The sequence below is a fragment of the Antechinus flavipes genome, chromosome 4, assembly GCF_016432865.1.
Source record: "Antechinus flavipes isolate AdamAnt ecotype Samford, QLD, Australia chromosome 4, AdamAnt_v2, whole genome shotgun sequence".
Classification (NCBI taxonomy): Eukaryota; Metazoa; Chordata; class Mammalia; order Dasyuromorphia; family Dasyuridae; genus Antechinus; species Antechinus flavipes.
In genome coordinates this window covers 240,833,503-240,847,029 of record NC_067401.1, presented here as the reverse complement: position 1 = coordinate 240,847,029, position 13,527 = coordinate 240,833,503, and positions in this window count along the sequence as shown.

Below are 13,527 nucleotides of genomic sequence, written 5' to 3'. Positions count from 1 at the left end.
GGGGCGGGGAAGCAGACAGCCAACAAGCCTCCTAGGGTCAGGGGGTGGGGAGGGAGGGCGAGCCAAGGAGGAAGAGGAAGAAAGTGGCAATCGTTCCCAAGTCTGGGGGGCCACACACGATCAATCTGGACCTGGTCTTTGTGTCTGTCACTTTGAGGGCTCTTGAGGAACTGGGGTTTTTTTCTTTTCTTTCATAATCCTGTCGCCTCCCCTAACTGCCTCCAGAGAGGGAGAGAAGAAACCCAGAGCTTCCGAAATGCAGGAACTGGTATTCACAGGCGAGCGGGCGAGTACACTGGCCCCAATCGCGTCCCCACTAGCTATCCTAGACTGGGTCTTGGGCCAAGTACTCGACTTTGGAGGCTGACCCCGTGCCTTTCCTTTCCTTTCGATTGATCTGAGTGGATGCTTCCAGGAGAGGCAGAGGCAGGGGGCTGATGGGGAAGGTCTTCTGCCTATGTCAGCCGTTTTGTGCCCCAAGCGAGGGAACTAGGCAACTGTAAAGGTCCGTGTGCTCGACGTGCCTCTGCTGGCTACGCAGCTCAGCCGGGTATGTCCATCCTTAGGATAATAGGTTTGAGCGTGAAAAGCCCTGCCTTGCCCTATCCCTGGCCAACCTACTCAGGTACTGAGCACAGACCTCGAGCGGATGGGGAGAAATAAAGGAAGGGCGGACTGTCCAAGTGTGGGGTTCCCCTTGAAGCTCATAGAGCTCGCCCTCCCGCCCCTAGTTTTTTAGCTTTTCAAAAAGAGGGTGCTAAGCAAAACCAAGCGCTGTGCAGAGCGCGCACCCACCCGGCATCCCTCTCGAGTTGTTTCTCTAAACCCCAGCACCGTCGTTAATTTGTAGATAAAAAGAAGACCACACAGCCGGGCAAGAAACTATCCATCCATCTCAGATTGGGCGGGGGAAGAAAATTCCAAAGTGGTCCCGTCGGAGATGAAGAACAGCCACCTCTGCCAGTGACAACGAAGATAAGGGCTCCTGGTCCCCAGAACCCTGGTCTTTCAAGTCAAGAAATTTCCATTTAAGTACCAGAAAGTCCTAAAGCCTGCCAAATTGGTACTGGCGGCAGCGGCAGCCGAGACTCTTTGGGTCTAGGAGAAGGATCTGGGAGATTTGGAGAACACGCACTTAGTCTTCTCTGCAGATGAACCTCTAGCTTCTCGGATTCTCCCCCTCCCCCAGTCTGTGTATTGTTGCACTATTTATACATTGAGAAACATGTTGCAAGGAGGGATTTACTGGATCGCCCCGTACGCATTCACTTAGATTCCGAAATCCCACCCCCACTCTTCAGGTTGCGTGGAGATCCTCCTTTTCTCGGCTCCCAGTCCTCCTCCGCCCTTCAGGTTCTGAAAGCAGCTTTGAAAACGCATTAATCTATAGTCTTTCTCTAACACACACACTATTATCTATCTATCTATCTATCTATCTATCTATCTATCTATCTATCTATCTATCTACATCTATCTATCTCTATCTCTATACCATTACAAACAATGTAGAAGCTGTACCAAAGGAAAGCCTTCTTCCTCAGGCTTAGGAACTTCCTCTAACTGTAAGAAAAATGATCCCCAAGTGAAGCTGACAGAAGTCTGGATTCCAATGGAATGGAGAAGGAAAGGAAGACAGCAGCAATCTTTAGTTCTAGGATATTTAGGTCTTTAAAAAAAAAAAAAAAAGTAAAGGTGAGAGAAGCCTGAGGCATAACTCTGCACTTTCCCCCCTTGCCTTCGCTGAGATAAGCATCAATATATACTCAGTGGGTCCATACCCACTCCAGTCATTCCTGCTTGTTCAGTGGGGTTTACCTCTTGTTTTATTTATTATTGGGATTGTTGTGACAAAGCCCGAGTCAACACTGACCCAGCACTGGACACTTTCGTCTCCAGTCTGTTTCTCTCAACTCAGATTTTTTCCTCAGTCCTCTCTCCGCAGCCTTTCAGCCCAAGCCCCACAACACACTCTCAGAGCAGCACATTTAGGGGGGCAGGGACGCCACGTGACTCTCCTCTGTACACCAGCACTCAGAGACACTCTTTCCTCTAACACACAGAACACCCACACGTTGAGGAGGTGCTCAGGAAACTGCCTAGTGCCCTGATATTGAAGGCAGATGTAGACGGAAGTGGAGGTAGGGGTGGGGGTAGGGGTGCACAATGATAGTATCCCAATGCCATAGAGCGGAAACATTTTCCTATCTTTAGACCCCGTTTCAGAATTTGTATAGGAAACTTGGGGTCAATATATCAGAAACTTAAAATGACAAATTCCGTGAGTTTGTAATTTTCTGCACTGAACTATAAATAAATAAAACACTTCCTCTTAACCCTAAATCATTCACATCAGTGAGTGAAGAACTCGACCATCTTCTAGGCCCTGCATTGAGACCCCCCACTTGTAGGAAACCTCACTGAACATCGAGACCTTGACAAGGACACCTGTTTCCTGTCAAGTAAAGCTACTGATTAATTCAGCGCCCTGAGGAGTTCTCAGTAGTTTCATAATCTGCTTCATCGAACTTTTAAAAAATTCATAATCAACTAAAATTTTGGCATATATTTAATAATCCTCTCCTTTGGAAGAAAAACCCCCACAAAACTTTAAGTATATTTAAGGTAAACTATTTCTATCTAACATGAAGTTGCACAGAAATGATATATTAGATGAACAAAATTAGAGAAACCCTTCATCTAAGGGATAGCTTTATTTTAAGGCTGACTTCCCCCCTTCAACTTTCCATAAGTAGAAGCTGTATTAATGAGATTTTATAAACTATACAATTAAGCACTTTTGCAGCGTGTATTGTCAAACTCAGAGATCTATGATTTCATCCAATTGCTCTCTATCTCACCTAGGTAAAATTTAGGAAAAAATGCCCTGAGGCTCAGAGATTAAGCGATTTGCTTATGATCACATAGATACTAAGCTTTAGAGGTAAGATTTAAAGCTTTTCTGGCTCAGAGTCTAGCACTTTAGTCCAACACATTGTCTCTCATTACTGAAATAATTTCTTTTAATTGACCTTTTAAATTGACCTGGTGACAGAAGGAAAATATGTACATTACAAGAGATGAGGAATGCATTTGTCATTTTACTGATTTAGTGAATTTCCCTTCGGGATTACTTCTTCTATCCATACAGAAAAGCACTTTCTTGTAATTTATAAGCTTAGAGGGTTGTTAGAGCATTGGAAGGAGCAGTTACTTCTCTAGGTTCACACAGTCAATGTAGGTCAGGGATGAGATTTACACTCGGTTTTTTCTGACTCCATGGTCAACTATTAATCTGCTAAAGTGCCTCACTTCATGTTAATACATATTTAAAATAAGAAAAAATGTAGTGTAGACTCTGTGTGTTGGTATTATTAAGAGAACAATTAGAAATGCATCATGCTATATTGGATAAAGCTGTCAATGGAGTCAGGCGTTTTCCTGAGTGCAAGTGGTCTCTGGTACATATCTGACTATGACAAGCCACTTAGTCTCTCAATGCACTCTAGGCAACAACTCAGGACTAAAACTTGCTAAGCAAGTACCAATCTGACCTAAATTGGTAGAAAAGTTCTCTGCCCACTTCCTTCCCCCACTTTTCAAGGCAGTCAGATAACAGGACTGACCAAAATAAAAAAAAAAAATCAATTAAAATAGGCTAAAAGGAAAATGTTTCCTGTTTCCTGGAGGAATAATTTTCTACTCTCAATGAGTTTTAAATTACGGGTGTTCCCTCCTCCCTAATTGGTGATAAATTTGCTTAAAAATTCTCTCAACAAGATCTCCCTTTAGCCAATATTCCTATTAAATATAAATTCTGTGACCCTGGAGTAGTTTTCCTCTATTTGAGGTCTACATGAAAACTGATTCAATTCTTTGTCTACTTAGCAATATGTGCTCTTACTGTGTTAATCAGTCTAGAAATATATATATATTTAAAATTAGCAATGCTAATTTTAGATATGTCCTGGGACCTATTCTTTGGCAGTGTTAGCATTTACAGGTAAATGAAGCTAATTAAACTAACGAATTAATAAATATTATGCACACACAACTAATATCCATTTCAATATATGAAGCTTTTGCTTGGTTAAATGTGTCAAAGAAAAGTAACTGCTAAAAATCTAGATATGATGCTATATTTGCATAAATTTTGGAAGCATAAGTTTTTGGAAAAATAGCTAGGCATAATGGTGAAGAGTGCTGGAGTTGGAGTCAGAAAGACAAGTTCAAAACCTGTCTCAGACACAGATATGTGACCTTGGATTATCTCTTAATCTGTCAGCCTCAGTTTCCTCATTTATAAATGGTGATCATAGAAGTTCCTATTTTACCAAATTGTGAGAATCAAATGAAATATGTAAATTTTTTTTTCAAACCTTAAAACACATTATAAATGTTACCTATTACAAGGTATTATTACTAAGTTATCAGGTGTTTCTTCTCTCTCCCACTTCCAAGTAAGTGGAGAAAAGATGGAAAATTTAAAAAAAGAGAGAGAAATGGTTTATTATTCTTTTTGAAAATTCAATAGAAACATAGTCTTCATTAAAACATTTTCTTTTCCAATGAAAATCAGGTTTGTGAAAGAGTTCACAGTTTCCCAATTTTCTTCTCAGAAATAAGGATCTTTGAATACTCTAAAGGTGTTAAATTGCATAATGAAGCATTTCGCTGCCCACCAGAGGGTGCCAAAATATATTGGCATAAACCTATTCCACAAACACATCCTCAGGTTAGGCTACTGACTACATTACTTTAATATAAGCTTACTACAAACTTTCTCCCCAAGTCTGAGACCAGAATTCTGTTCAGTCTATGCATTTTGATTGAGAGCTATCTTCAGAGGTCTAGAAAAACCTAAGTTGTATTGGTGGGCAAGTGAGTTGGTTATTAAAAAAACTGTTCTCCATAAGGATCAGATCTACACAAGGAAAAGAACCATAGAATTTTAGAAATAGAAGAGGCTTTGGAATGTTTTTCATTCAATATCACATTTTAGGAACAAGGAAACTAAAGAGGTTAAATGGCTTTTCTCTACACCAAGTGGTCAATTAGAAGTAGATGATGGATCATTAGAACCCAGCTATCTTGACTCTTTGTTTTTTATAAATGCATGTCATAATTTGGAATATAGACATGTTCTGTCCACTTGGGTTTTATTATGTGGATGATCAGGTCAAACTTTCTTGAGTAAATACAGAGTTCTCCAAACAGATTCTACAATGTTACAAGACTAGATGTAACCATAAATCTAATTAATCAATCAACTTGGTTCCTAGGCTAATTTTTTATTGGTCAGATAATTCTCAAATCAAAATGTGTTTTCATGAATTTTGTTCTTTCTTCTAGCACTGAAGAATACAATCTATCCATATCTGTCTATGTTGAACCCATGTTCATATTCTCCTCTAAGTTCCCATTAGGTTGAATACCTATCTTATTAGAGATTTTCTAACATGTCTTCTATAGATTGACTGTCTAAATTTTTCTCCTAATTTGACTTATAGACATTTTTTCACTTACTTGAATTTTAGGATGTTGATTGCTCAGATCAAACTCTTGAGTAATTATAGATCTGTAATAAGAGTTTCTGTAATATTTTCATGCTAGATGCAACCATTTAAATATTATTTGCAAGTGAGTATCTTGAAAGAACTGTCCTTTCTCAGGAAATCATCATTAAACTCTACTCAAATGTAGTTTTCAACCTAAAGACTCTGATTGGGGATTTCCTGATATTGAACTGATTTGAAAATAGTTAGCCAAAGCAACATAACTTTGTTAGGCTCCCACATTCCTTTTCCCTCATGATTTTGTAAAGTTCCTGGACCAGAATAGGTAACCCAACCTTTCCTCAATATCATCCTTGATCTCAGTTTCTCAGTGACCATGAAAACTTTAGAATCAGACTTTTACCCATGGATGCAGCATATAGAAATTGCTTTAAATGGTCTAAATCTCTTCAATTATAGTACTATCACTACACCTTCCTCCCATGTCAATGAGGTACCCGTAGAGCAGGGAATGAAAAGGAGAGCAGCTGAATTTCCATCTCTTGGCTGCCCATAAAGAGAGGATGTGAGGATAGTTAAAAAAAAAAGAGAGAATGAAATGATGTAAATTCCAGCAACAGGCATGATTTGCAGGCTGGTATTTGTGCAAAGACAGAAAAAGGAAGACAAGAGGGCAATGGTACAGGCCAGCTTCTTTCTATGCTTGCCCTGATTTTTAATATTTCACTGCCCTACTAGCAATAAATAACTTACAAATACTCAAGTCTTACACATCTCAGTTAATGAGCAGAAATCACTTGAAGAAGATAGGAGTTTTATGCTTGTGACAGACCCCAAATTCTCAGGATGATTCAAAGGTTTTACTATACAAAAGTCTGTTGGGAGGGAAAGCTTTGGGGAAGATGTAAACTCCTAGCACCATTGAGTCTAAGAACTTAAGCTATGTCTGAGGTCTCCTATATTTTGAATATGTCTATGAATTGGTTAAGAAGCTTAGGTTTTTTTTTTTGGGGGGGGGTATTATCTAATTGATTTTTTTTTGTTTTACTTCTTTTGTGATAAGTAAAGAAACTTTAAGTCAAATAAAAATTATGTGATAGTTTCCATTTCATCATATTGAAAAGATAGGTGTTGATTAATATGTTTTTCATGATGGTACATATATAACATATATAGAATTGGTTATCATCTCAGAGAAGAGGAGATTTTTTTTCATGATACCACATGGATAACCTACATAGAATTGTTTACCATATCAGAGGAGAGAAGAGGAGAGGAGGGAGGGAAAGAATTTGGAACTCAGTTTTTCTAAAAGTCTGTTAAAAAAATTTTTACATATATTTGGAAAAATAAAATATTTAAAAAGAAAGAAATTATAGGCGCCTATTAAATGAAAATGTATCAAGAAGAAGGTCAAATATTCACTCAAAAAATGTAAATAAAGATGTTCCATAATCAAGGGTATGCTTCAGATAATTCTTCAGTTCAAACAATTAGGTTTTTTGTTTGTTTGTTTGTTTGTTTTACATGTCCAGTCATTTTGCTTATAAAAAGAATCAGATTTTGAAATAGTGTACACTTAACCTGTGAAGGAAATCAAAAATGCAGGCAGACAAAAATAGAGATTGGGAATTCTATGCAGTAGTTCATAGTCATCTCCCAGAGTTCTTTCACTGAGTGTAGTGGGTTCAATTCATTACTGCTCTATTGGAACTGATTTAGTTCATCTCATTGTTGAAGAGGGCCACGTCCATCAGAATTGATCATCATATAGTATTGTTGTTGAAGTATATAATGATTTCCTGGTCCTACTCATTTCATTGAGCATCAGTTCATTTAAGTCTCTCCAGGCCTTTCTGAAATCATCCTGCTGGTCATTTCTTACACAACAATAATATTCCATAATATTCATATACCACAATTTATTCAACCATTCTACAGTTGTTGAGCATCCATTCAGTTTCCAGTTTCTGGCCACTACAAAGAGGGCTGCCACAAACATTCTTGCACATACAGGTCCCTTTCCCTTTATATGCACAGTTTGATAACTTTTTGAGCATAGTTCCAAATTACTCTCCAGAATGGCTGGTTGTGTTCACAATTCCACCAACAATGTATCAGTGCTCCTGATTTCCCACATCCCCTCCAACATTCCGCCTTATCTTTCCCTATCATTCTAGCCAATCTAACAGGTGTGTAGTGGTATCTCAGAGTTGTCTTAATTTGCATTTCTCTGATTAATAATGACTTGGAACATCTTTTCATATGGCTAGAAATAGTTTCAATTTCTTCATCTGAGAATTGTCTGTTCATATCCTTTGACCATTTATCAGTTGGAGAGTGGCTTGATTTCTTATAAATGAGAGTCAATTCTCTATATATTTTGGAAATGAAGCCTTTATCAGAACCTTTGATTGTAAAAATGTTTTCCCAGTTTATTGCTTCCCTTCTAATCTTGTCTGCATTAGTTTTGTTTGTATAAAAACTTTTCAACTTGATATAATCAACATTTTCTGTTTTGTGATCAATAATGATCTCTAGTTCTTCTTTGGCCATAAATTCCTTCCTCTTCCACAGATCTGAGGGGTAAACTATCCTATGTTCTTCTAATTTATTTATAATCTCATTCTTTATGCTTAGGTCATGAACCTATTTTGACCTTATCTTGGTGTACAGTGTTAAGTGTGGGTCAATGCCTAGTTTCTGCCATACTAGTTTCCAATTTTCCCAGCAATTTTTGTCAAACAGTGAGTTCTCATCCCCAAAGCTGGGGTCTTTGGGTTTGTCAAACACTAGATTATTAAAAGTTACTGACTGTTTTGTCCTTTGAACCTAACCTATTACATTGATCAACTAGTCTATTTCTTAGCCAATACCAAATGGTTTTGGTAATAGTTGCTTTATAATATGATTTTAGATCTGGTATAGCTAGACCACTTTGATTTTTTTTTCATTAATTCCCTTGAAATTCTTGACCTTTTGTTTTTCCAAATGAACTTTGTTGTTATTTTTTCGAGATCATTAAAATAGTTTTTTGGGAGTCTGATTGGTATAGCGCTAAACAAATAGGTTAGTCTAGGTAGTATTGTCATCTTTATTATATTGCTCGCCTATCCAAGAGCATTTAATATTTTTCCAATTGGTTAGATCTGACTTTATTTGTGTGGAAAGTGTTTTGTAGTTTCGCTCATATAGTTTCTGATTTCCCCTTAGCAGATAGATTCTTAAATATTGTATACTATTGGTAGTTACTTTAAATGGAATTTCTCTTTGTAATGCTAACTGTTGGATTTTATTAGTAATATATAAGAATGATGATGACTTACGTGGCTTCATTTTGTATCCTGCAACTTTGCTAAAGGTGTGGATTATTTCTAATAGCTTTTTAGTAGAATCTCTGGGATTCTCTAAATATACCATCATATCATCAGCAAAGAGTGATAATTTGATTTCCTCATTACCTAATCTAATTCCTTTAATCTCTTTCTCAACTCTTATTGCCAAAGTAAGCATTTCTAATGTAATATTGAATAGTAATGGTGATAGTAGGCAACCTTGTTTTACTCCTAATCTTATTGGGAATGGTTCAGTTCAAACAATTAGTAAGATAAATGTGAGATTACAAGCAAATGGTCCAATACAACTGAAAAAGGTTAGTCAATAGGACAAGAATATACCCTATATTTATAAACATATGAAATGACCAGTGAAAATAAACTTTGGTTGTTGGCATTACTAAAAATGAATGAAGGAAAAAGCAATTATGAAACTCTTACCATATATAGAGAATTGTCATAAACTCTAGGAATACAAATACAAACAGCAAAGATAGTCTTTCTTCTCATAGAAGAAACAACATTTTTAGTGGAGTAGTGGCCAGAGTGAGATGCTTTTGTCTGGAAAGTTACAGGAATGGTGAATGAGTCCATAATGATTAGATTGACATAGCCCTTTCAGGAATAATTGCAGAGTTGATTTAACTGTGTTTGAATGATTCCAGAATTGAAAAGCAGTGAGGAAAGGGTATTTTTGAAAACATTTTTGTTTAAAATTTAAAGTTTCTTCCCTCTTCTCTCCCCTTCCCCAATTCCTGAGATAGTAAGCAATCAAATATTGGTTCTACATGTGCAATTTTGTATAACATTTCCATATTGGTCATTTTGGGTGAGAAGACTCAAATAAAAGAACAAAACTTAAAGAAAGAAAGTGAAAAATAGCAAACTTTGTTCCATGTTCAATTATCAGTTCTTTCTCTGGTGTTTTTCATCATTAGACCTTTGGGATTGTCTTAGATCATTGTATTGATGAGAATAGCTAAGTCTTTCATATTCTTCATTGAACAGTACTAATATTATTGTGGACAATATTCTTCATGTTCTTTTCATTTCATTATACATAAATTCTTGTAAGTCTTTTCAGGTTTTCTGAAATCATCTTGCTTTACCATTTCTTATAGTATAATAATATTCCACAATCATATGTCAGTTGGTTTAGCCATTCTTCAATTGATGGGCATCCTTTCAATTTCCAATTTTTAGCCAACAACAAAAAAAGAAAGAGCTGTTATTTTTTATAAAAATAAATTCTTTCCTCTTTTTTGATTGTCTTTGGGATATAGATCTAGCAGTGGCATTGTAGGAGTAGAGGATATGCACAATTTTGGAGCTCTTTGGACATTGTTCCAAATTGTTCTCCTGAATGATTAATTCAATTAACAACTCCATCAACAATGCATTAGTGTTCCAGTGAAGGTTATTTCAAGGTAAATGGAAATGTTGTGGAGGAGGTAGCTAGAAAGTGAAGTGAAACATGATTGGAAAAGTGATCCAGGAGAATGTGTCACCATTCATTAAAGCAGAGACCTAGAATAAAAATTCCCCCAGGTCACAATCTTGTGGGTAGAGAAGTAGTTGTGGAGATTCTGAAAGAGATCACTAGAGAGATTCTGCTCAAAGAGACCAAAGCAAAGTGAAAAGATTAACTTCTTCTTCTTCCAATAACAATTTTACATATTTATATTATATTATTTTGTATTATATAGTATGATATTCATATGTTGTTATTTTATTATTATTGTTATCATTATTGAATGATTTTTACCTGTCAGAGTTTCCTCCTCTGGAATAGCTACTCCCAAGGTGGTTGCAAGTTTGTAATGATGGTGATGATAAGTGGCTGAATTTTATAGATTTGTTTATAGAAAGGAAGGGAGATTTTGATAAGGGTTCAGGATCAGGTACAAATAGGTTATCATTTAAGAGCTCAGACTTAATAATCAAAGTAGATTATTTGAAAAAAGAGTAGAAACTGCAACACAACACTATAGGTTACAGCAATTTAAGATGTACTGAATACTTAGTAATATTCAGTGTGGTGATGAAAATTCTACATCAGAACTGTAGTATCTTTTATAACCAACTGAGGACAAATACTAGAGAAACTGTACAAAATACATATCAAAGAGAATTCAACCAATGAACTGTATCATTGGAATTGTATCATTAACACAGACAGAACTATTGTTTATAATTTTCCAGACATAACATTAAGACAAATATTTTAAATAACAAATATTTCTACAGTGACAAGATTTATAAAATTTATAGTTACAAATATCTCATTTTATTTTTCATAAGACCATGGAAGTTTGATTTTATAATTATTTTCATTTTAATGAAATAAAGAAACTTAGGGAGACAGAGATTAAGTTAACTTGATCAGGGCCACACACTTATTAAATGGCAGAGTCCGGATTCAAATTCAGGTCTTCTTGACTCCAGATGTATTAGTACATCTTCTAATAGATATCATCATATCAAAGAGTCAGAATCTCTAATCTATGTGTCCAAAAAAGTTTTCAAAATATAAAGATAACAAATAAATCAAAATTATGTCAGGACAGGATGAGTCAAATATCCTCCCTTATCATCCTATCTGTTATTGGAGTTGTTCCAAAGTTGCTTTTAGTGAGACTTCAGAAGATGTACTTACATTCCCAATCCTTTTATTCAATTACAAAAAAGCAATGATTTTATCCATCTGTGCAATAGTCCATTGAACAGTAAACAAAATAGAATAATAGCAAGACAACAACTTGTCCCAGAACCATTTCTAACTGAACTCCATCAAAAACAATAAGATAAAGGAGATAATCAGTTATAATGACAATAATAATCACACACACCAACACACACACACACACACACACACACACACACACAGAATCTCCTGAAGAAATCTCCAAATTTACTATTAGCTTCCTTTTCCTTTTCATTAAAGAAGAACTCATTTCTGAATATTTATGATATGAAGGATTAAGACAGATTAGGAGAAATTCTCTCAGTATCCTGGCTTGGAGCCTTGGGGAAATAAGCCTGGGGAAATATATATATATATATATATATATATATATATATATATATATATATATATATATACATACATACACACACACATATATATGTATAAACAGATATATATATATATATATATATATATATGTGTGTGTGTGTGTGTGTGTGTGTGTGTGTGTGTACACGTACACATGCAGTGAATCCCTCAATTTATTCAATTATACAATACTAAAGAAAATGTTACTAAAAAGAAAATAACAAGACATAAATCCTTGAAGGAGAAATCATTTGTTCCAAAGATATGTAAAACTATAAAGTGACAATATGTACAGTATGAGACCTTATCTAGTGGAGTCCCTTTCCTTTAAGTTCTATATGATCTCTGTTTCTTTCCTCTTTCCTTTTTCTCTTGTTCTCCCTCTCTCTCCTCAACGTCCTGTAGCTTCCCAATGTGACTAGTTTCTCCAGCTAAGTCATGGCAAAATCTCTGGAGGTTTCCAAACTTTCAATGGTATTTTCCCAGTACAAAAACTTCCATTCTTTTTCTATTCTCTTAACTTATTCCAGCTCTCTTGCCACAAATTTTTCCTCTATTTTGCTTTCTCCTGTCTTCCTCTCAGTTACCAGTCCCATTTATCCCCATGATGTCTCTCTAGTTATTAAAATGGAAATAGAGAAAGAAGGTAGATATAACCTCTGCTAAATAAGTATTGAGATTAAATAGAAATAAATAAATTCTAAACTTACATTTACTTTTAACCTTCCCCTTAATTTATTACAACTTTGAATTGTAAACTTAATTTAGATAAAGAAGTATTGACTTTTAAAATTTAAAATTGACTTCAAAAATTTATGCTAATATGATGGAACATCATCAATAAGACCTTCTTTCTATTAACTACCTAAACAGCAATTTCTGCATGAAGAGTAATTTTACTATAGTTATTAGATCTTATTTTTTTATAAAATATACTTTGTACATTGTTGAGAGGAAGATGCAAAAGAAATCTCATTTTCCCCTTGAAATAAATGCATAGACCATATATATAATATAGCTAGATATAATTATATGTGTGTATGTCAAATATTCACACAATCTTACTTTATATACTATCACATATACATTTGTATGCATGTGTGCACGTGTGTGTGTGTATGTATTATAGGTTAAAACTGAATTAAGATTTTTGGGACATTTTTCATATTAATTTTAACCTGGTATACCAGGAAATTCTGTTATAATTCTGTGCCCCCTAGTGGTGTTGAGATTTCTCTATTAAGTTTTTTCAAAAAGAGTGCTTAAATTAAAAGTATTCTGCATGGCTTCAAATAATAATGTAGTGTTTTCAGACATGAGATTAGATGGGCTATCATGGATTTTTCAGTATCTCTAAGATAGAAGAAGAAGATAGAATTTTGATTTTATTGCCATTTCTTGGGTTTGAGAGATCTTAAAAATTATTATTTTTTCCTTGCTTCCTTTTTGTTTGCATTTAAAATGAATTTTATTAGAATCATCTGCTATTTAAAACATATGTGTATACACTATATATATATATCACATAAACATTATGAAATGTTTTTGAAAAATTCTATTTCAACTATATACAGGATATTCTAAGAATCTTTTTAAATTTTATTTGTTTGAATTAAGGATATAA